Below are 22,228 nucleotides of genomic sequence, written 5' to 3' on the forward strand. Positions count from 1 at the left end.
AATCATGGGATAATTTTCATTTTTGGGTAAAATGTACTTTTAACTAAGGCTGGTGGGTGAAAACAAAAATTTGTTCAATTGTAATAGTACTTTACAATCCAATCAAATCTCAGTAAATAAAATCCAGCCTTGCTGGACAGTATTTCTTACTATGTCTTACTATATCAAAGTAAGAATTTAAAAAAAACTTCTTTTTTTTTTCTTTTTTTTTTATTCAGCAAGGACACATTACATTGATCAAAAGCGACAGTAAAGATATTAATAATGTAACAAAAGATTTCTATTTCAAATAAATGCTGTTCTTTTGAATTTCTATTTATCAAAGAATTCTGGGGGAAAAAAGTGGTTTCCAAAAAAATTAAGCAGCACAACCTTTTCTTGAAATGTTTCTTGAGCAGCAAATCAGCATATTAGAATGATTTCTGAAGGGTCATGTGACACTCAAGAAGTAATGCTTGCTGAAAATTCAGCATAAATATTCAAATAGAAAACAGTTATTTTCCATATAAATAATATTTCACAATATTACTGTTTTTACTGTATTTTTGATCAAATAAATGCCTTGGTGAGCATAAAAAACTTCTTTCAAAAAACATTTAAAAATGCGTATGTTCTGTTTCACTCTAAAATATGTAACATTATGGAAATGAGTGTGATGTAAATGAGATGCAAATGCTGTTTCATGTCTTTCAGAACCAATAATAAACAGCATGAAGACCATTCCTGCTATAGACTGGATATATTGTTTGTGCTAAAAGACATTACACAACATAAGCAGTACACACTGCAGTAGGCGTTTGCTTGTCTACCTCCAGCAAACATTGTTCTGCCAAGCTGCTAAATAAAATAATCTTTACCCCACAGAAAAACAAGCGTTCTGATAAAAGGAGTCTGAAATTCAGCAAAGGAAGCAGAGGCGCAGTGCCTCGGTCTGACACAGAACTTTCTCATCCACTGAGGACTCTAGACAGGAAGATCAATATTCAATATGACAAAGCAGGGGAGCTGTGTATCGCAACATATCTCTGCTTACAGAACGAATCAATTACATTATTATACTCCAGCTACGGAGAGATACACTAAAGAAGACAGGAAGGAAAAATGAGACGTTCGATACAGTTCAGAGTAGGAACGCCTACTAGAAACAGCACAGTGACTTGGCAACTTGTAGCGATATCAGTGTGAACAGGGCTTAGATTTAGAACATTCAATGCACAATGAAAACAAAACCAAACATATAAATATGTATAGCTTTTCACCAAATCAGCATATTAGAATGATTTCTGAAGGATTATGTGACACTGAAGACTGGAGTAATGATGCTGAAAATTCAACTTTGCCATCACAGCAATAAATTACATTTTAAAACATATTCAAATAGAAAGTTATTTTAAATAAATTATGTAAAAGTAGAGCAAATATACTGTATAAATATGAAGGAATTTCCTTTTTTTTTTTTTTTTTTTTTTTACAGGTGTTTTACCTGTATTTTGAATTACGTTGTGTTTTAGGGTTAACAGAAATTTCAGTAAAATTACTGGATAATGTCCTGGCAGAAAATTACCAGTACATTTTCCGATTTTATTTTTTACAGTGTATAACGATAATTCACAAAATTGCTGTTTTATTGTATTTTTGATTGAATAAATGCAGCCTTGGTGAGCATAAGGGACTTTTCAAAAACATTTTTACTGATTTGCAAACTTCTGAACAGTAGTGTATATATATTTATCTTAGTGTATACATTTTCTTACTAAACATTCCGTGAACAATTCTGAGTGATGAACCAAATTAATCACTGAATCTGAGCTTTGAATCGATACACTGAAGCTAACAGTGTAATTTTTGCTACTGTAGTTTAAAACTCTGCCTTAACGCTTTCATATGTCATAAGGAGAGATTGCAAAACTATTCTAATAGAAATCGCAATGGCAAAATAAAAAATGCATTACAATCTTTGTCCAAAAAATTACAAGAGGGAGCAGACCAGTTAAAAAACAATGGGCAGCAGAGTGCTGTTTTTAATGTAAAAATAATGATCACATGCCTCTCCACAGGGCCAAAGTTTTCATATCTTACTTCAGAGATGTAGAAGACTGTCTTCTTTATTTCATTTTCAAGAGCTTCGCTTTTTTTCTAAAATGACAGCTCCTTTAACGCTCTTCATTTTAAGCTCTGTGTGTGTGTGTGTGTGTGTAAAATAATGTTAGTGTGTGATAAAATGAGTAATGGCTCTCACCAAAGTTTCTTCGCTTAAAAAGCCTTCAGTTTTATCAGCAGATGTCTGCAAAGCCCAGTTCAGTAAAATTAGCAAATATTGCTTATATACAAAGTTTATACTCCAAGACTCCAGGTGATTAAATCCACCGTTTCTCAAATGTAAAGCAATGTGTTTTTATTAGGGCTGTCAACGTTAACACATTAACGGATGCGATTAATTCAAAATCCTTAATGCGTTAAAATAATTTGATGCATTTAACGCAAAAAAAAATTACGGAAGCATGTGAAATTGTGTCATAACGTAATTTACGTCATGCAGTTAGATGATCTTAAAGTACATGCTGATTATATCAGAGATGGCAGATTGAATTACTCATTCCAGTTTCGCTTTAAAACACAAACTCCTTGTCATATTCTGTCACTGTATCTGAAGAACGCGAACCCTCCTGCAACACGCTGTTCCTCTCTGAACGGAGCGTCGAAACATCCCACCGCTGTATGGCCAGATGATATGAAAACTATTTTTCTCAGCTGGATAAAGTAAACCAGCTTCTTGCTATGAAAGTTTTGATGGATGAGGATTGCAATCAAAGTAAAGACGACTGCGGTGACGTACAGGAGTCATACATTAAGCACGCGTGAGTCCGTTATATTGATGGGGAAACAAATCATGTATGTGCGCTCTTGACGCACTGATCGCACATTGTATTTATGCACAGACACATTGCAGTACATTCACGTTGTTTTCACACACATTCAGGATAATGTTTTGATTTGTCCTGTGTATGTTGCTGTGTACTTTAGTATATACGCAGGTCAAGGCAGTTGGTTTAGGTTTTTTTGGCATTTCATGTGGTCCTGTTCAGTATCGCAACTTGACTTGTCTAAAATGTAAACAATCTCTTTTGCTGTTGCACATACTATACACTGTGAATTCTGAAACGTTTGTTTGTTTGTTTTGCTGTGATTTTTTTTACGTGTGCTTTGGTGTACATAAATGTATGAATTATATGAAATCATATAATTTGGTTATTTGGTGTCCTTTTTTGGAAAGACATCTAAATTTATCTTGAAAAAAGCTGAAAAATACAGTTTTGTGAAAATCACACTTCAATCTGATGGTTTACTTTGCTGGATATAGGCAATGATGGCAAAATGGATGTGTTAAACAAGATAAATGGTGTATGCTTAATTTCATGATAAGTGTGCGATTAATCGTGATTAAGGGTGCATGATTAATCGCGATTTTAAAAATTATCTTTTGACAGCCCTAGTTTTTATGTATCTGATGCAAACTGCATGTACTGTAGAAACCTTCTACTGTGCAAGTGTGTGTCTGTGTGTGTGTGTGTGTGTGTGTGTGTGTGTGTGTGTGTGTGTGTGTGTGTGTGTGTGTGTGTGTGTTTGTGAGCAGATACATCAGCCCTCATCCGCCTGCGGGGCTGATCCATCATGTTAAACTTATGTACTAAATCAGATTACATGCTTCAGAGACATTACATGTTTAATAGCCTTGTTCATGTACTTGAAGTCAGAGACATCAAAAGAACTCTCGGCTGAGCAGACGGAGCATGTCAGGACTGCAAGATACAACAGGCTGATAACCAGCCATCAACTCTTCAGCTCTGATAGAGCACTCTGGGTATTTGTGCTGAGGGACAACCTCTATTCATTCCATATCTCTCTATTCAGCGATCAGAATCATTCAGACTCAAAAAAAAAATCAAGCTGGGCTTGATTCATTTCCGCTGCTTGAGAGGAGAAGCTCTTCTTAAACGACATCTAGAAGAGACTAAGACTGTGTTCAGACATACTTGTTATCTTTGAAAGGAAGGAAGTAGAATTTGGGTATTGGAAACTCAAATGAACAGATGATTTGACAAAACTTACAGTGTGTATCCCACAATGCACTTGACCACTTTTAATGTGATGAATGACTCAAACTTCCATAGGTTAAGATATCACACAAAAATTGCATTAGAAATATGACAAAATTAACAATAATTAGAAAATATTATTTTAACATATAGTTTAAAAAATATTACAAAAAGATAAAAATGAAATAAACAGTGCTTTATGTTTTTCAGGTAAGTCTAACAGCATTCAGGAAAAGAAATTGAATAATCAAAAGTAAATTAACACTGCAGTCTTCACCTTATAAATTAAATATAATTAATCTTTGTTAAAGCTACAAAAAAGTGATTTGTATTTTGTTGTTTGATTAAAATTAATGAGACAAACAGCAGCAGGTTTATTAGGCTGCTGTTACTTTAAGACCAAATGCACAAATCTAAATGCACTAATAAGCATCTGTTTTAGTTGTTTATGTTCACTTAAGACATAAGAGACTGCGTTTACAAGGATAATTGACGAGACTGGCATTTTGACATAATTTTGTGTGTATGTGTCCTTTCAAGCACAAATAGACATGAAAGAGAACAGAACTCGGCTCTATGTGCGCACAGAAAACAGCGTGCAAGGTCCGAATTAAGTTCTCTTTCGCATCTTCAAGCACTTGAATGGTTTAAAATCACTTGAATGTTTAAACTGACAGGACCTAAAACATGTGCAAATGATCAACTTTCACTCTATGATGGATAAACTTTCTAATTAATCCACGAATCACGTGTTTCGAACTGTGGGGCCTGGTCCGTACGGATCACTGATCAACCAAGATCCTTATACTTTACATCGCACATCCTGCGATGTGACTATCGCGATATCTATGCTAAAACGATACATCGTGCAGCCCTACTTGAAACCATTATAATGGCATACAGTTTAAATTGATTTTTAAAAAATAGTATGCAGTAGACAGTATATTCTGAACAGCAGTATCCATCCCTTAAGTATTTAAGTTAATAATTTAGATTATCCTTCTTTTATTTTTTTTCAAAATACATCAGATTTTAATCAAAAGAGCCATAAGAGCATACAATAAGCAATGCTGTATGAAGGGAGACTTTAGAGAATGGTGGAATCTAAGGCGGTCTGGAAACTGGCTGGAATGACAGAAAAGTGCAAGAGATTATTGAGGATGTGGAAACTGAGTTTGTCAAGTATACTGAGCGTGAACCTGAATGGCTTTTCCACAGCAATCACTTCCATGATCACTAGCGCTCGAGTATGTGCTGAACTAGAGCCAAGATAGGGTCTGGGACACATAATTCAACGAATGGGCCTAATTTTGTGAGCTTTTCTTCTGCGGGAACTACAATGATCTTTTGACAACATGGCAAACTTCATTAATCCATCTGCAAGCACATCTGGCTCTAATGTGCATATTTCAGTGTGAATTAGGTATAACAACATGTGATGCTCTAAAGCTGGCAGAGGAAACACTAGAAGTTCACTCTGGGAAAACATATGATGATATATTTGATTGGGTTTGCTCATCTATATTTGTCTAGTCTATCCTTGGAAAAACATCAAGACCTACTTTTTTGGTAATAATCTCTGTTCTCTATTCTAGAAATCTTTTTCTTTCAGTGCATTTTAGTTCAAACTTTCGTCTCTTTATCTATCTGCATTCTTATCGTATAGCACGTGCTAATAACGTGTTTATCATTCTAACATTCAGAACGATAGCAAAAAAAGCTTAAAATAAAGAGAAAACCTTTTTTTTTTATTCTGCTTTATGTTAAGACAAAGAGTGCCTTCAATTTCAAAGAAAAACTGTTTTCATTTTGTTGTTTTGTTTGTATACTTTTTCGCCATTTCCCAGGAGATTTAGCGAGGTAAACTCTAGATACAAGAACAGCCCTGCATCTACCCACAAATACACATAACACACAAGCTCCCTAGAGTTCACTTTGCTGCCTTGCTTTCTAGAAGTTCTTCTTTTGCTGTGGGGACTTAAAAACACTTCCGTACTCTCTCACACACACACCATCACTCAAAGGCAGCAGCTTTCAAGTGCAAAGTAGGTTTTTACAGTCTACACAGGTTTTATCTTTTATCTGCTTCACCACGAAAATGTAATGATGTCTGAACAGAAAGAAAGACACATTCAGACAACAGACAGATAGACATCCAAATGCACAGACGTGCCTTCTCAGATTTATGAGCCAAGTGGATTCCGAATCCAACTTTTTTGAATGCAAAAATAAAACTAAATATGGATATTTTTCTTACAAAAATGCATCGCTTTGCTTCAGAAGGCCTTTATTAACCAATTGGACTCATAAGGATCACTTTTTTAAATGGATGGATGCATTATTTTTGGATATAAAATGCTGCCACCCATTCACAACCATTTTAAACCTTGGAGGACTAAGGATATTTTTAAATATATCTCTGATTGTGTTCGTCTGAAAGAAGATATACACCTAGGATATACACCTAGGATGGCTTAAGGGTGAGTAAATCATGGGATAATTTTCATTTTTTGGGTGAACTATCCCTTTAAAAAATGAGACCTTATTGTAAAGTGTTACCAAAGTTGTTGTTACCAGCAGAGCCGGCCCAAGGCATAAGTGAACTAAGCGGCTACTTAGGGCCCTCGTGGCCACAAGGGGCACCCCAAGAGCACACGAAATGACAGCTTGATTTTTACAGCACACACACTATCAGTTGCAGTTTGGGTGCCTCTATCCGTCCCAATATTGTACAACTCGACGTACATTCGCATCACGTGTTAACGCAGCAGTACAGTTACACTCACAGGAAATATGCTTATATGCAATCACAAAAGTTCATTATTTGCATGTGCTTTAAAACCTTGCCAGTTATTTTGGTACTGAAATTTTAAAAATGTGACGCTTTGAGCGCTGTTGAGCGGATTCGTAAACACCTCTGTTTGGCCATTGTGTTCACACGCTCATCAGATATGTCTGTGATTGGCTACAATGATCAACGCTTCAAAAACATGTTGTAAATAGACATCAATGATGCTCTTCACCAGCCACTTACACAGATACACACAGGAGCGTTTGAAAGCAGGCACCTGAAAGGACCGGTCCGCTGGTAGTCACCTGCTTTCAAATGCTCCTGCTTTCAAAACACTTTCAAATTCAAACACTTTTGTGTGCTTTCAAATGCTCCAGTGCGTTGATCATTGTAGCCAATCACAGACAAATCTGATGAACGCGTGAACTCAATGGCAAATCAGAGGTGTTTACAAATCCACTCAAAAGCATCACATTTTTAAAATTTCAGTACCAACTTGGTATCGAAGTCGGTACTTTTGACAACACTAGGCCCCATAAAGGCTTGGACCGGCCCTGGTTACCAGTATATGTTGTCATTAGTTAATGCATTATGGACAAACAATATTCTATTAGGTTATTGTAATGAATACATAAATAACGTTAACAGAGGTAATTAATGTATATATATATATATATATATATATATATATATATATATTTAATCATCATTATCATACAGAACATAATTTATATAATGAACTACTAACAGGCTAAGACTGCCAAAGACAACACAAAACAGTATGTGACAGACTATCTGTTCAATAACGTGCTGTTTCTCAAACCGTGATAATAATCTAGCGTACGTTTTCCTCTGCACTGTGCTGCTAAAACCTCCTCCTGATTCATTAGTGACACATACGAGGGATGTGCACACTATCCTACAGATGCAGGGGATGCTGACGAGGCAACCAGGAAAACTCCTACTCCCTTTACCCCGCAGTAAATGAGAGAGACAGAAAGAGAACAGCATGGGAGACCTGCACTTCGATCCTATTCCGTGATTACACCCCTGTTCTACAGCAGAGCCACTCCAGGGATCAGTTCCCCCGCCAAGCGTAACTACACAGGCTTTTGTGAGATGGAGAGAGAGATTCTGTCCATGGCCTCTGTTTTATTAGTCTTATCTGTGGCCCTGAGGGAAGATATTACTTCTTTAGCAAAAAAACAAAACAAAAAAAGCACTAAGAGGAAAGTACACTACATAAATGGTTGCTTTGACACGCTGCAAGAAGGGACCTGTGACCTCCACATGAGTGAGTAATGTCACTACATACGTTCATCTGTCTTCCCACTGAGTCTCTACACTGCAAAAACATGCTTTATCAAGTTTTTGTTTTGTTCTTCAGAAAAATAAATTAATATTCTGGTGTAAATTGTGCAATACAGGAATAAGACTTAGGAACAAGACTCTTGAATTAAAGGTGCAGTAAGCGATTTTTGAAAAACGCTGTTGAAAGTGAATCTGACCGAGCACCACAACAAACTTGTAACCCATCAGCAGTAGGGGGCTGTCAACTCATGATGAAAGAGGAGGGAGAGTGAGCTGTGCAAGAGGGAGATTTGAAGAAAGACTTTACAAAGAAAGAAGACTGTACTGTAAACCCAGATAGTACTACTAACATATAAAGATTAAGTATGCTGCAATTAAAGTCTGTTAAATCATTGATGCAACTTAAAACAATTACATTTTCTGAACAAGGAGCTTAGTTTTATTTTTGTGTAGCTCAACATTTTTGTGTAGCTCAATCCTTATACTTAAATTATTATTTTTAAGTTTACTGAGCGATATAAAGTGACATCATCCATGTCACATCGATGCCGATGTTACCGACGTAACCAGCGTTATCAGAAGAGTCCATTCAACATTAAACCGAGTTGCTGCAGATTTCAAGTTCCCAGCATGCTTTGTGTCACAGTCTGTAAGGGGGAATAAATGTTATTTTGTGTGTTTTTGCACAAGATTAATACAGGGGAAGATGTGTTATTGTTTAATGTTCTGTTGAAAAACAGAATAATGTAATGTGAAGTTTTATAGGGTTACCATCGTAGTGAAGAGTAGTGCCTGTGGTTAGGTCGAGCATGGGCTGTGAAACATCAAGGCTATATATACACTGCATGTTGATTAACAGTTCATGCAAGTAAATAATGATAGTCTCTTTAATGGTTACATTAGTGCATGCTGATGCGCTGTTGCTAACTAACACTTAACCGTAAAGATTAGGTGTTAGTTTATTCAATATTTCAATTAAATTGTAATTATTGAATTTGGGTAGTATAAAACAATCTTTGAATTGTTAACTTAAATGTTTTGAATATTCTGAACTTATTGGGTTTTACAACCACTGCACGAAAATAATTGAAAAATATGAAACATTACGTATGGTAAACAATAGTTTTAAGTACAGTGGACTTAAACATTAAATAAAACTAAAATTTAAAAAATTCAGTTTGACTTAATTGTTATTTATAATTATTCTTTACTTAAAAGATTTGAGTTGCTTTACTTAAATTTTTTGAGGTAATTGTTGTGTCTACAATAATTTTGAGTACTCTGAACTTATCGGGTTTTACAGTGTGAGACATTACAAAAGAGAAAAGCTCAGAGGGATATCACTGTAAAAAAATAATGGCTATGATCAGGCAAGAACTTTGTATATTAAAAAAGCTTTCCAGTGCTTGAGAGACCTAAGTGGAAGGGCCTGAAAACGGACGCAGAGGTTGCTTTGTTTCTGCTCCATATGTGAGTAACATTGGTTTTGAGTGTCATGTCTGGAGCTGGTGTGCTGCTGGCATCTAACACTGTATGTACTCTTGTGTACTGTATGTTCATTTTTTGTGCTTCCTTGTCGTTCGTTCGTCATCTTCGCTTTTTTTTTTTGCAAAACATCATACTGCACATTTAAGTGTATTTTTTACTCCATCAGGAAACTTGTTTTAACCTTAAATTCTGTTAGATTTACTCTTAAAATAAGAAAGAAAAGACATTCTCTGAAAAGAACATTTATTATTTAAATCAAATTTGCTTAAATTTAAGTTTTAATGATGTTTATACATGTACACTGGAAAATAAGATAGGAATCAAGGAATCCTGAAAAATGTATCATGGTGTCCACAAAAATAAGAAGCAGAACAACTACTTTCAACATAATAATATAAAGTAATGATAAAAAAAAGAAATAAGAAATTTCTTGAGCACCAAATCAGCATATTAGAATGATTTCTGAGCTGGCCAATACTGAGCCAGCATTCTAACGTAGCACATTAAAGTGCTGAACGTAAACAGTGTAGGAGAATGACAGGAGAGAGACAAATTTGTTGATTAAAGTCATTATTTTTGTTTTGTATTCGCACACAAAAAGTATTCTCGTCACTTCATAACATTAAGGTTGAACCACTGTAGTCACATGGACTATTTTAATGATGTATTTACTACTTTTCTGGACCTTGAATGACGGTAATTACATTGCTTTCTATGGGGGATAAACAAACCTCTTGTATTTCATCAAAAATATCTTAATTTGTGTTCTGAAGTTGAACAAAGGTCTTACGGGTTTGGAACGACATGAGGGTGAGTACTTAATGACAGAAATTTCATTTTTGGTTGAACCAACCCTTTAAGCCACTCAAGGCTGTGCATTACATTGATTTTATCATGGGCTCTAGTGACTTGTTGCTTTAGTAACAGCAGGGTGGGAAGAAGCCATCAGGTTAAAAGACATCAACTCTATTACAACAAAGGTCAACCACCCTCCACCATCCGGCACTCATCAAAGAGAATATTTCATTAGCTCAACTCAACAAGCAATTCGAAGAGCGATAAGAGCCGGTTTAAAGATGTATCTAATTAAAGGCCAGGCCTATCTAAGAGTGTGAATCCTTAGAGGGAAAAGGAAATAAAGACCCCATACGGACCGAAGAGGTCATGCATGGACGGCATGAAAGGCAAACATCTTGTTCTGAAATCAATCAGCATGACAGGAAGGGAGAGGGGCTTGTGCTTTGAAGCCCTCTGCCTCCTTCCTCCCAAGTAATGGAGCTCAATCGCTGACAGATGGAGGGAGCGGCGGGGGGAAGCGAGGGAACGCATAAACGAATGAACGAATGAAGCAGTCTGTGTCCGTGGGGGGGAAGTAGGTCATTCACGCTTGGGCAGTTTGTACAGATTCACTGTAACAAAGCCGTTCCTGTAATAGCAGAGATCTGGGCTGAACAGTATTTTCTTCACATTCTAGAATATTTTAGAAATAGCTTCTTTTTTTTCTTTCAGGGGCCGTATTACAGAAACATCCTAACCCAGAATGCTATCATATCTGTTTAGTAACCCTCTGTGATCCTTAACATCTGTGATCTTAACTTAAAATGCCCCAATTTGGCTATTTTAAAGGCTCCTAATTTAGTTTTGAGGTCTCCTACAATAGGTTTACATGTATCCAAGGCCAAAAAAACGCCTGATTCTCATAATATACAGTATCTCACAGAAGTGAGTACACCCCACACAATTTTGTAAATATTTTATTATATCTTTTCATGTGACAACACTGAAGAAATGACACTTAATGTAAAGTAGTGAGTGTACAGCTTGTATAACAGTGTAAATTTTCTGTCCCCTCAAAATAACTCAACACACAGCCATTATATCTAAACCGCTGGCCACAAAAGTGAGTACACCCCTATGTGAAAATGTCCAAATTGGGCCCAATTAGCCATTTTCTCTCCCCGGTGTCATGTGACTCGTTAGTGTTACAAGGTCTCAGGTGTGAATGGGGAGCAGGTGTGTTAAATTTGGTGTTATCGCTCTCACTCTCTCATACTGGTCAATGGAAGTTCAACATGGCACCTCATGGCAAAGAACTCTCTGAGGATCTGAAAAAAAGAATTGTTGCTCTACATAAAGATGCCGTAGGCTACAAGAAGATTGCCAAGACCCTGAAACTGAGCTGCAGCACGGTGGCCAAGACCATACAGTGGTTTAACAGGACAGGTTCCACTCAGAACAGGCCTCGCCATGGTCGACCAAAGAAGTTGAGCGTCATATCCAGAGGTTGTGTTTGGGAAATAGACGTATGAGTGCTGCCAGCATTGCTGCAGAGGGTGAAGGGGTGGGGGGTCAGCCTGTCAGTGCTCAGACCATATGCCGCACACTGCATCAAATTGGTCTGCATGGCTGTCGTCCCAGAAGGAAGCCTCTTCTAAAGATGATGCACAAGAAAGCCCGCAAACAGTTTGCTGAAGACAAGCAGACTAAGGATGTGGATTACTGTCTTGTGGTCTGATGAGACCAAGATTATTTAGTTCAGATGGTGTCAAGCATGTGTGGTGGCAACCAGGTAAGGAGTACAAAGACAAGTGTGTCTTGCCTACAATCAAGCGTGGTGGTGGGAGTGTCATGGTCTGGGGCTGCATGAGTGCTGCCGGCACTGGGGAGCTACAGTTCATTGAGGGAACCATGAATGCCAACATGTACTGTGACATACTGAAGCAGAGCATGATCCCCTCCCTTCGGTGACTGGGCTGCAGGGTAGTATTCCAACATGATAACGACCCCAAACACACCTCCAAGACGACCACTGCCTTGCTAAAGAAGCTGAGGGTACCTAAACCCTATTGAGCATCTGTTGGGCATCCTCAAACGGAAGGTGGAGGAGCACAAGGTCTCTAACATCCACCAGCTCCGTGATGTCGTCATGGAGGAGTGGAAGAGGACTCCAGTGGCAACCTGTGAAGCTCTGGTGAACTCCATGCCCAAGAGGGTTAAGGCAGTGCTGGAAAATAATGGTGGCCACACAAAATATTGACACTTTGGGCCCAATTTGGACATTTTCACTTAGGGGTGTACTCACTTTTGTGGCCAGCGGTTTAGACATTAATGGCTGTGTGTTGAGTTATTTTGAGGGGACAGCAAATTTACACTGTTATACAAGCTGTACACTTACTACTTTACATTGTAGCAAAGTGTCATTTCTTCAGTGTTGTCACATAAAAATATATATTAAAATATTTACAAAAAGGTGAGGGGTGTACTCACTTTTGTGAGATAATGTACTTTGCAGCATCACCTCTTTTCTCACAGTGTCTTAAATAGTTAGATCAAGGATTCTCTGCTCTGATTGGGCAGATGGCCCAGTGTGTTCTGAATGGTCTACCACTTACAGTGCACGGTGGAAGCGAAATACACAGTAATATTAACAGTAACGATGGCATTGGTTTTACCGTATCAATTCGAGCCTGAGTCCTCATCCTTTACAAGTGCATGCAAAGTGGATTTGCATTCACAGTGCAGAAAATGCCGTCTTCTCAACATGTCGACAACACAAACCAAACTCTTCCAGGCTTCAGCTACAACTACGGTGTTTGAGAGGGGGTCAAATTAGACATTGTTCGCAGGTAGCCAATGAAGAAAATAGGCTGGCATTATTCAAATTTGTTACAAACCTACGAAGGTTCGTGCAGGAAATAAGACTGGAAATACTGACGACTCGTTTCATTCAGCTTCTATATTTGGCAGACAATAACTCCATTTATCATGCACTTTGGTCTTTGAAACTTTGCAGATTTTTTACATTCACAAACAGCTATATCACACATTATACGAAAGGTAATATCTGAAAAAGCATAATAGGGGCACTTTAAAAGGGAAAGTTCACCCAAAAAAATGAAAATTCTGTCATCATTTACTCCCCTTCAAGTTGTTCAAAACCTGCATAAATTTCTTTGTTCTGCTGTACACAAAGGAAGATATTTTCGGAAGAATGTTTGTGACCAAGCAGGTCTCACCCCCCATTGACTACTATACTATATTTTTTCCTACTATGGTAGTCAATGGGGGGCGAGACCTGCTTGGTTACAAACATTCTTAATTTACTCTGAAGGGGAGTAAATGATAACAGAATTTTCATTTTTGGGTGAACTATCCCTTTAAGACTTAAGGGGATAGTACACCCAAAAATTAAAATTCTGTCATTTACTCACACTCATGTTGTTGCAAACATGTATGACTTTCTTCTATAGAACAGAAAAGAACAGTTTGAAAATGTCTCAGTGTTATTATGAATCAGTAATACTGTAGCAGATGATTCTAAAACTAAACAACATGTAGACTGGAGTTTGTTGATCGTGGTTGTTTAGTGTACTAAATGATTAGCAAAGTGCTCTACTGTGGTTCTAAGCAATACGATCACACCGCAAGATAAGAAGCATCAAAGAGCAACTCAAGAGCACATCAAAGGCCGCACAACAGGTTGCTTCATGATAGTTGCCTTTTATGTTATGAGAGGGCAAAGTCTTTTAATTAAATTCACACGAACAAAAGAATCAATTGGTCCGAGAGCAACGTCTGGATTTAGCCCAGGCAATTAACATGATTATAATAGTCATTTAATTCCACGGGATAAAACACTTTTCCAACAGCTGGCTCCATCCAGTTTTTCAACATCAGAATGAAAAATAAGGGAAAACTCAAAAAGGGCTCTGGGGGTAATTATTAAAAATGTAATAGCTTTATAACTGATGAGTACAAAATGATATGAATAATTATTCACATGTTTGATCCCCAACCTATGCTAGGCACTGCAGTGAGTTCACATGAGGCCTATTCCAGTGTTTTACTGCCTTTAATCACAAAGCTTCAGATAAAACGGTTATGTTAAGTTACATTTAGTTAAATAGGTCAAAAGAAAGTCCACACTATCACAGTCCATTATGACACCAAATGCATTATAACAGCAATAAAGCCACGCTGTGTGCTTTCACACAGCCATGATATGTTTCAATATATAGGTTCACGGCTTCAGATACACTAGACTACACTGCCATTCAGAAGCTTGGGGTGGGTACGATTTTTTAACGTCTCTTATGCTCACTATGGCTGTATTTTATTTGATCAAAAAATACAGTAAAAACTGTAATATTACTGTGATGGCAAATATGAATTTTCAGCAGTCATTCCTCCAGTCGCATGACCCTTCAAAATTTATTCTAATATGCTGATCTGGTGCTCTGGCACACAATATTTTGTTAAAACACCTAGATCTCCCTTTTCAGTATTCTTTCAGTTTTATAAAATGTTCAAAAGAACAGCATTTATTTTGAAAAATTTTTCAACATTATAAAGGTCTTTACTGTCCATTTTGATTATTTTAATGGATACTTCCTGAATAAAAGTATTAGTTTCTTTTTTGTATATATAACAGTATATATAATATGTATATTATATATATAATATACATATTATATTATAATAGTATAATATAATAATATAATAGTATGTAATCTTTTCTGCCTTAGTAGTGTGTGGTGCAGTCATTTGTAATGTATTGTAGTCTATGAAGTAGGGTAAGTGGGCTGTGGTATAAAGTGACAGTATACATTGAACAATAGGTTTATACTATAGCAATGTAGCAGACTCTGTATTGTTAGTGAACAGAGTGTGTGTTGTAGACAGCATGTTAGTGGTGTATTCTAGTGCTGAGTAAGGCTGCAGTATGAACAATGTGCTCACTGAGGGCTCGTCCATTCACTGTGACACATGACCTGATTCTTCACCCACAGGCTAATACACCCGTGAACACACACACACACTCACACACTCACACACACACACACACACACACACACACACACACACACACACACACACACACACACAAGTGTTACAAAAGCTTCTAAAGAAGAGCTCTGCTCCCCACTTATTACACACTCTCTATCAGTTTACCCTTTTAACCTACGGCTTTCTCTCTCTTTCTCTCTAGCAGCAGTGACTCATAGGCAGTAATCCACACTAACGCCTCAGGATTGCTGAGGTTCATTACACATTCAAACACTCCACTAAACACACTAGATCCTGCAGGCCTTTTTAAGATTGTGTGATTTTTATGCTGATGTCAAATTAATAGCTTAGACTAAAAAAAAAAGGAAGCCCAAAGTGTTCGATACTCTCCATCACTGGTTCATGCTATGATCATTGTTTACTCTCACTGGTTTTCTCTTCTTCTCCAGAGAAGTCTCAGTGTTGTCTGGATGTTGACATTTGGAAATGTTTCAAAACCTGATGTTTTTGGCATCACAAACTATGTTTCCATCCACCTATTTTCATGCAAACCTTCAAATATTGTATAAATAAACGCTGGATGGAAATACCAAGATGTGCATAAAAAATGTATGCGCTTAATTGAGGTGGAAAACTATCCAATAAGATAATCCGATAAGAAGACATGCTCATAACTATGAAGGAAACACATTTACAGAATAAATCCCTCAATGTACAAAAAAAAAAAAAAAATCTCACACGAATTAGCCTCAACAGAGGATGTGATTGGATAATTGGACTAACCAGCAGAGCAATTTCTTTGAACAGCATCTCAAATGTTGGTTTGGTCCTTCTAAAATGTCTGAGCCAAAGTCTGTCAACAAAATAGTTGGATATAATTACCTCCCATAACAGTCTCACACAACCGAATTCCCAAACACCAGGAATCTGCCTCCGAATGCAAGATAACATGACTGTTTATTGTGTTTCGTCTGCAGAAAAAAGAGCCACAGTGGCTTTCCCGAATGCAGCAACTTACATTTTTATTACAGATATTTTGCACCAGTTTTCCATGAAGTGACAATTTTGCTCTCTTGAACACATAGCATGGAAACGGTGCTTTATTCACAAATGGTTTTGTTTGTTTGTTTTTTTTCAGGTTTAAATGTCAGGTTAAATTCGCAACTGTGGATGGAAAGATAGGCCGCGTTTCCACCGCAGGAACTAGGGACTTTGGGGCGGTACTGGTACTGAAGTTCCGGGTAAAAATTTCCCCCTCAGAAAGTCCCTGCTAATGAGGTAGTACTTCTTCAAAGTTCAGAAACTTTCGGGGGTGGGACTTGGGCGCTGAACATGCTGATTGGTTGAGTTCATGCAGCATTTTGATTGGTTGACACAGCATTTTATTTCAACCACCATTTTTAAAAGTCTGTTGCAGCGCATGCAGTAAGAGTTGTTTGCTATTCGAATCAACAACGGAGTTTAAAAAATATGACAGATTGACCGACAACAAGGTTTAGGCTATATTAAGCTTATATGCGGAGGATGAAATCCAGCGGGAACTGGAAAGTTGCACGCAGTCCTGCGTCACCAGACTAATTTGCCTAATCTTAATGGTACATTAGACCGCAATGGAAATGCAGACAGCAAAAGTTCTGGGGGAAAAAGCTTCCTGGGACAAATTGCTCCGGGTAATTTCGGTGGAAATGCGGATATTGCTAAGAGGCAGGTGTGAATGTACATAAGATGTCCAAAATCCTGTGCTCACCTCAGATGATTCACAACCCTCAACGCAATAAATGCTAACTGTCATCACTTAGAACTTCAGGGGCTACATGATATTTGTGTCTCTTTTGCATGTAGATTTCAGCACAGAGACTTATTTACTAACTACCCGCAATCCAGATGTTATATGCACTAGTACTGTGCCAAATAAGTCATTATTTTCAGTAAAAAACACACATCCGTGTCTGAGACTCTGATTACATTTTCTATTGGTCATATAAACAAATGATACAGAAGAGCATATTAACTGGATCCACAGTGTAGAATAAACGGCACTATTAGCGGGAGCAATTCATTCATAATGAATTCCCCCTCTATCTTTCGCACTCTTTTTAACACATACTGTTTTTGTTTTTTTGGATTCTAACTGCTGCAGTTCTATTCTCCTGTGTTTGTGTTTATACAATAATATCTAAAAAACTGCAGGCCCTACAAAAGAGCAGTTACTAGTGCTAATATTACCTCAGTGTGCTAACATGTAAAACTTGCCTTTTTGTTGTACATTTTATTCAAAAACTCATATGAGAAACAGAAAAAAAGAAAGAAATATATATAATGGAAAAACACATGACACACACGACAACACAAATATATGCCTGTACACCTTTTTGGTGACCTCATGCCAGTCCGCTAGCGGGATTCCATGGCTTGAGCACCTTGTGTCGAACAGGCAATGTTGCCTAGCAACAAGGTAGAGAAAGCAGATCATTAAATTTTGCTGATGAAGTCTAGCCAGCAACAGCCACAGTGCGAGAGATCTCATAGTCCATATTATCTTACACTGTATCCTTCTCTAATTTGTCTACTTTTTGCACAGTTCTGTTCCATTAACTGCTCTTTTAATTCTTTCTTTTACACATGTGCTCCACCTGCTCTGGCAATATTGTCATTTTCAGATAAAGGGAAAAAAAAAAAGAGAAAAAAAAAGATCTGGCTCAATAAAATGCTATACAATACTAATTTAAAGTTTAGACACACTTAAAAATCTTTCTGAACTAAAGGTTGAGTTTTAAATTCTTGAATGCTATAAATTTCTATAAAAAAAAAAAGATTTTACTATTATTCTACAATGTGAAAAAGAAGAAGAAAATCAGAAGGTCCAAATTAGTGACTGGTAGTGTACATATTGTTCCAAAGTAAAAACTTCCAAAAATATTTAAGTAGGACAATTAAAAATATATAATAATAATAAATATTTTATTCTTAATTATAATTTACTTATTTATATTGTATTAAATTATTATAAAACTGAAATTTATTAATTTATGCAAAAATACATTTTGGTAATGTCATGAACTGTGGTATTTTAACTTCCTGTCAAATAACTCTAAAATTAAAAAGTAATATACACAATGTCTAATTGGTAACAATTCTGCTAAAGATGCACTGCACAAGTTCAGACATTACATATGGGTGTATTTACCAAACTGCATGTTCTAAACTGTGACTCTGCCATCAAACTGTCAATGTGACGGCAAAAGCTTGTAACTTGTTTCTATCAAGACATGCAGCCACCCTGACTGCAAGGCCTGCTCCTTACAGACAGCTGGATCAAATCTCCTCTCAGTCCAACTGTTCCTACAGTTCCAATTGAGCGATTTCAAAACAGCTGCATGCTAATGGACTGATGATTCTATGACTTGCATTTCATTCCATTTCCACTATACATACATAAACCACTTCAGACACACACAAACCCCAAGCTTCCCGAGGGCCGTGACAGGCCACCTGCTCCAGTGCAGTCCTGAGGGGCTTTAAACTAACAATGTAACGTGAAGCCTCTCACTCTCCCTCTACACTAATTAGACCTGAATCGAGAGAATACCACACCAGTAAGAGACGGCAGATTTAACACAAACACGCTCAGTAAATATTCTGTCATCTTACCTCAAGTGAGCTAACGAGATTTGAGAGATTCATTCTGAAAATCTCACTGACTGCACACAGACTCTGTAAAATCCTGCCATGACTGTGGTAAATACGTACGTCATGAGCCAAATTCTTCAAAAAATAAATAAATAAATAAAATAACTGTTTTGAGCAAAGTGGTCCAAACAAATGAATCAAAACATGTAGAGCAGCTCAACACAAAGAGATTAGATAAATACAAAGTGAAAGCTTTGGCTCTACTGCATTAAACATACTGACAGACAGAGAACAGTCTGGTCCAAAACTGCATATCAAAGTGAATAGAAAATGGGACTTATTTTTCCAACATCTGTCTCTAGTAGTTTTACCCTCAGACACTCTTTTTTTGTCTTTTCTGAGTGTGTAACTCACACATAATGTACCATACCACGGACATGAATGAAACCTCAAATCATGTGGCTTGGTGAAGAGATGTGAGATATTACTTTACTACAGAAGCAAACAAAACAATTGTTGTCTGACAGACAATAAAGCAGGTGAAAAAAATCCCTTTGACTTTAGCCGCTTTTCCACCATCGGGCAGAACGGTTCTCATTGCGTAACCCTTCCATTCCGTGCCGAATCGGGCCAGCTGGTACGGTTACGGTTTCATTTTCCATTGTGGGGCTGATAACGGCCGCTCTTTTGAATGTAATACAAAAGCGTCAGTTGTTGCCTTGGTAACGCAATGGTTTACTGATGATATTAGATGTAAATAACAACCGCGTTATGGAGGATGATCAGATATTTCTTTTAATTTTATTATTAATTTGTGTTTACGACGCTCAAATAGAGCACTTAGCCAGCTACAGAGAAACTGGTAGTCAGGCAACAGACAAGTGACCAATCCTGTGTGGCGACGTCAGTTCACGCATTCTACCAGCACGATTAGACAACCGTGCCGAGAATTCCGGGCCGAGAACGGTTTGTAATCATGCCGTGCCATACCAGGCTCCAGTGGAAACACAACTGGAACCGTTCCTTACCATTCTAAGAACCGTTCGGCCCGATGGTGGAAAAGCGCTGTGACCGCTCCATCTTTTACCGCTGTGACCGCTCCATCTTTCAGTTTCAAACAACCTGTAAATCCAGCGTCAAATGGGGCCTTGTTTATAAAACCATAAGCACAGATCCTGAGGGCTCGAGCAGCCGCGGAAAACACGAGATATTCTCCATTCATTTTAAATAATAAAAAATTGATTGCAACTAAAAGACACAACTTTATCCTTATTTTGAAAGTTAATATAAGGCGGTTTCTGTGGTTATTTTAATAACAAATATCAAGAGCGCATCAATGTAATGCGTGAGCACAAATCGCTCCACTTAACGCTGGGTTCTTTGGGAAGCAAGGTTATCTTTCCCTCACAACCACCTTCCGGGAGAAGTGCCCATACAAGGAATTTCGCCCTTTATTACGTAATAAAGGACCATGCTCGAAAAAAAACTGTCCGAGACCTGTGAGAAATCTGAAGAGTATTTTTTAGCAGAGAAATACTCTGTCCTACGTCCAGCTCGTTTTTTGAAACTTTGGCCATATTTAGCATGAGAATCCAACTCTTTAACTGTGTAAACAAGTCAGAATGCATAAAATAGCATTATTACCCCCCCCCCCCCTTATTAAATGATTTTATATATATATAAAATCATTTTAATGCATTTAAATTAATATTTTTTATTATTTTTTTGGACTTTATTACGATACAAACATAAAATACAGGAAGTATGTATACAAAATGTATAAAAAAAATAAAAAATAAAATAAAATAAAAAAATCAGAACAAAATGGCTACTTTAAGCAAAAATCTGATAAACTTCTCATCATATTTTGAAAGTTTTCTTGGCCTTCCAGTCCTTTTCCATTCCATTCCAAGTGTAAGGGGAGGTCACTAAATACTTGCTACTTTAGCCTATAGAAGCCGTTTTTTTCTTGTTCTTTTTTTTTTTTTTTTAAATACTGCATACAAATTTTCTGTATTTTCTGGTTATATTCTAATAAAGAGAATGAGAAGTAATTATATAAGGTCAGTATACCATTGCTAAACCAACATCAAATGGTGGCCTAAGACTTTTGCACAGTACTGTATTTTTAAATCATCATTGTTTTTACTGGGCAAAATACATATAATGCAATGCTGACTTTTAGAAAGTAGAATGTGGTCATCATGATATATCTGAAACTGCAAAGGCAGCTCACATAGATTTCAGAACAGAGCGAACTGCACTATCAGAACACAATTCAGATGTGTTTTAATTATCAGCTGCAAAAAAAAAAAAGGACTGTCCTTCTTAAATCTTGTGTGTGTGATCTCACACCATCTAAAATTAAAAAATAATGACGTTGCAGGGTTTTTTTTTCTTTTCTTTTTTTTCAGACTGCTCAGATCCATGCCTCTGCTGGAATCCAGTAAGATAGACAGCCAGCTGGAGCGTTTGGAAAGGTGTCAAACCCACATCTGCAGCCACTGACAAATCAATAACGGCTAATGAGAGGTTTAGAGAGGTTGTGAGTGGCATAAACACACATACACACACACACAGTCAATCATGTAAAAGGGTTATTATTTGGCTAATTAAAGTGTGCTAGTTATTGTCTGATTAGGTTTTAGTTCAACAATTAACATTCAGGTACTATCTATAATCACACTTCTCTTCCACACATCATGTGTACGTAAACAAACAGCATGTTGTGTTTACACGGCATGGCTGAGAGACGGTTGTGAAGCACGTACGACAGAAACAAGCAGTTGTTATGCCGTAAAGTCAGCCTTCTGTGACAAAAACAAACCCATCTAACCTTTCTCTCGCTCCCCGAAGAGTGCTGTCTGATTAATACGTTTCCAGACAACCTTCTTCATCTCTCTCTCTGTTTCTCTCTCTCTCCCGTCCACCAGAGCAATTATGGCTCTTAACAGCACTAGATGAACTTCACAGTGAAGTAATCTGCAAGCGGCTAATTGGCTCCTGTCTAGTGGAGAGTGGCCTTCTTCTGTTGAAGTTGCTCCTTTAGATGGCTGTAATAGACCATCTGTCTGCTCTTCCATTAGAAACGCAGGCCCGCATGTTTGGCTAAGTGTGAAACTGC

General features: G+C 37.3%; 1 protein-coding gene across 6 annotated transcripts in view; it reads right to left on the reverse strand.

The window, feature by feature from the left end:
• Positions 1-22,228, reverse strand: part of auts2a (activator of transcription and developmental regulator AUTS2 a) — a 352,628-nt gene that overhangs the window by 267,571 nt on the left and 62,829 nt on the right. The gene's annotated exons all lie outside the window — the stretch shown is intronic.

This window comes from Ctenopharyngodon idella, chromosome 10 (assembly GCF_019924925.1).
Source record: "Ctenopharyngodon idella isolate HZGC_01 chromosome 10, HZGC01, whole genome shotgun sequence".
Classification (NCBI taxonomy): Eukaryota; Metazoa; Chordata; class Actinopteri; order Cypriniformes; family Xenocyprididae; genus Ctenopharyngodon; species Ctenopharyngodon idella.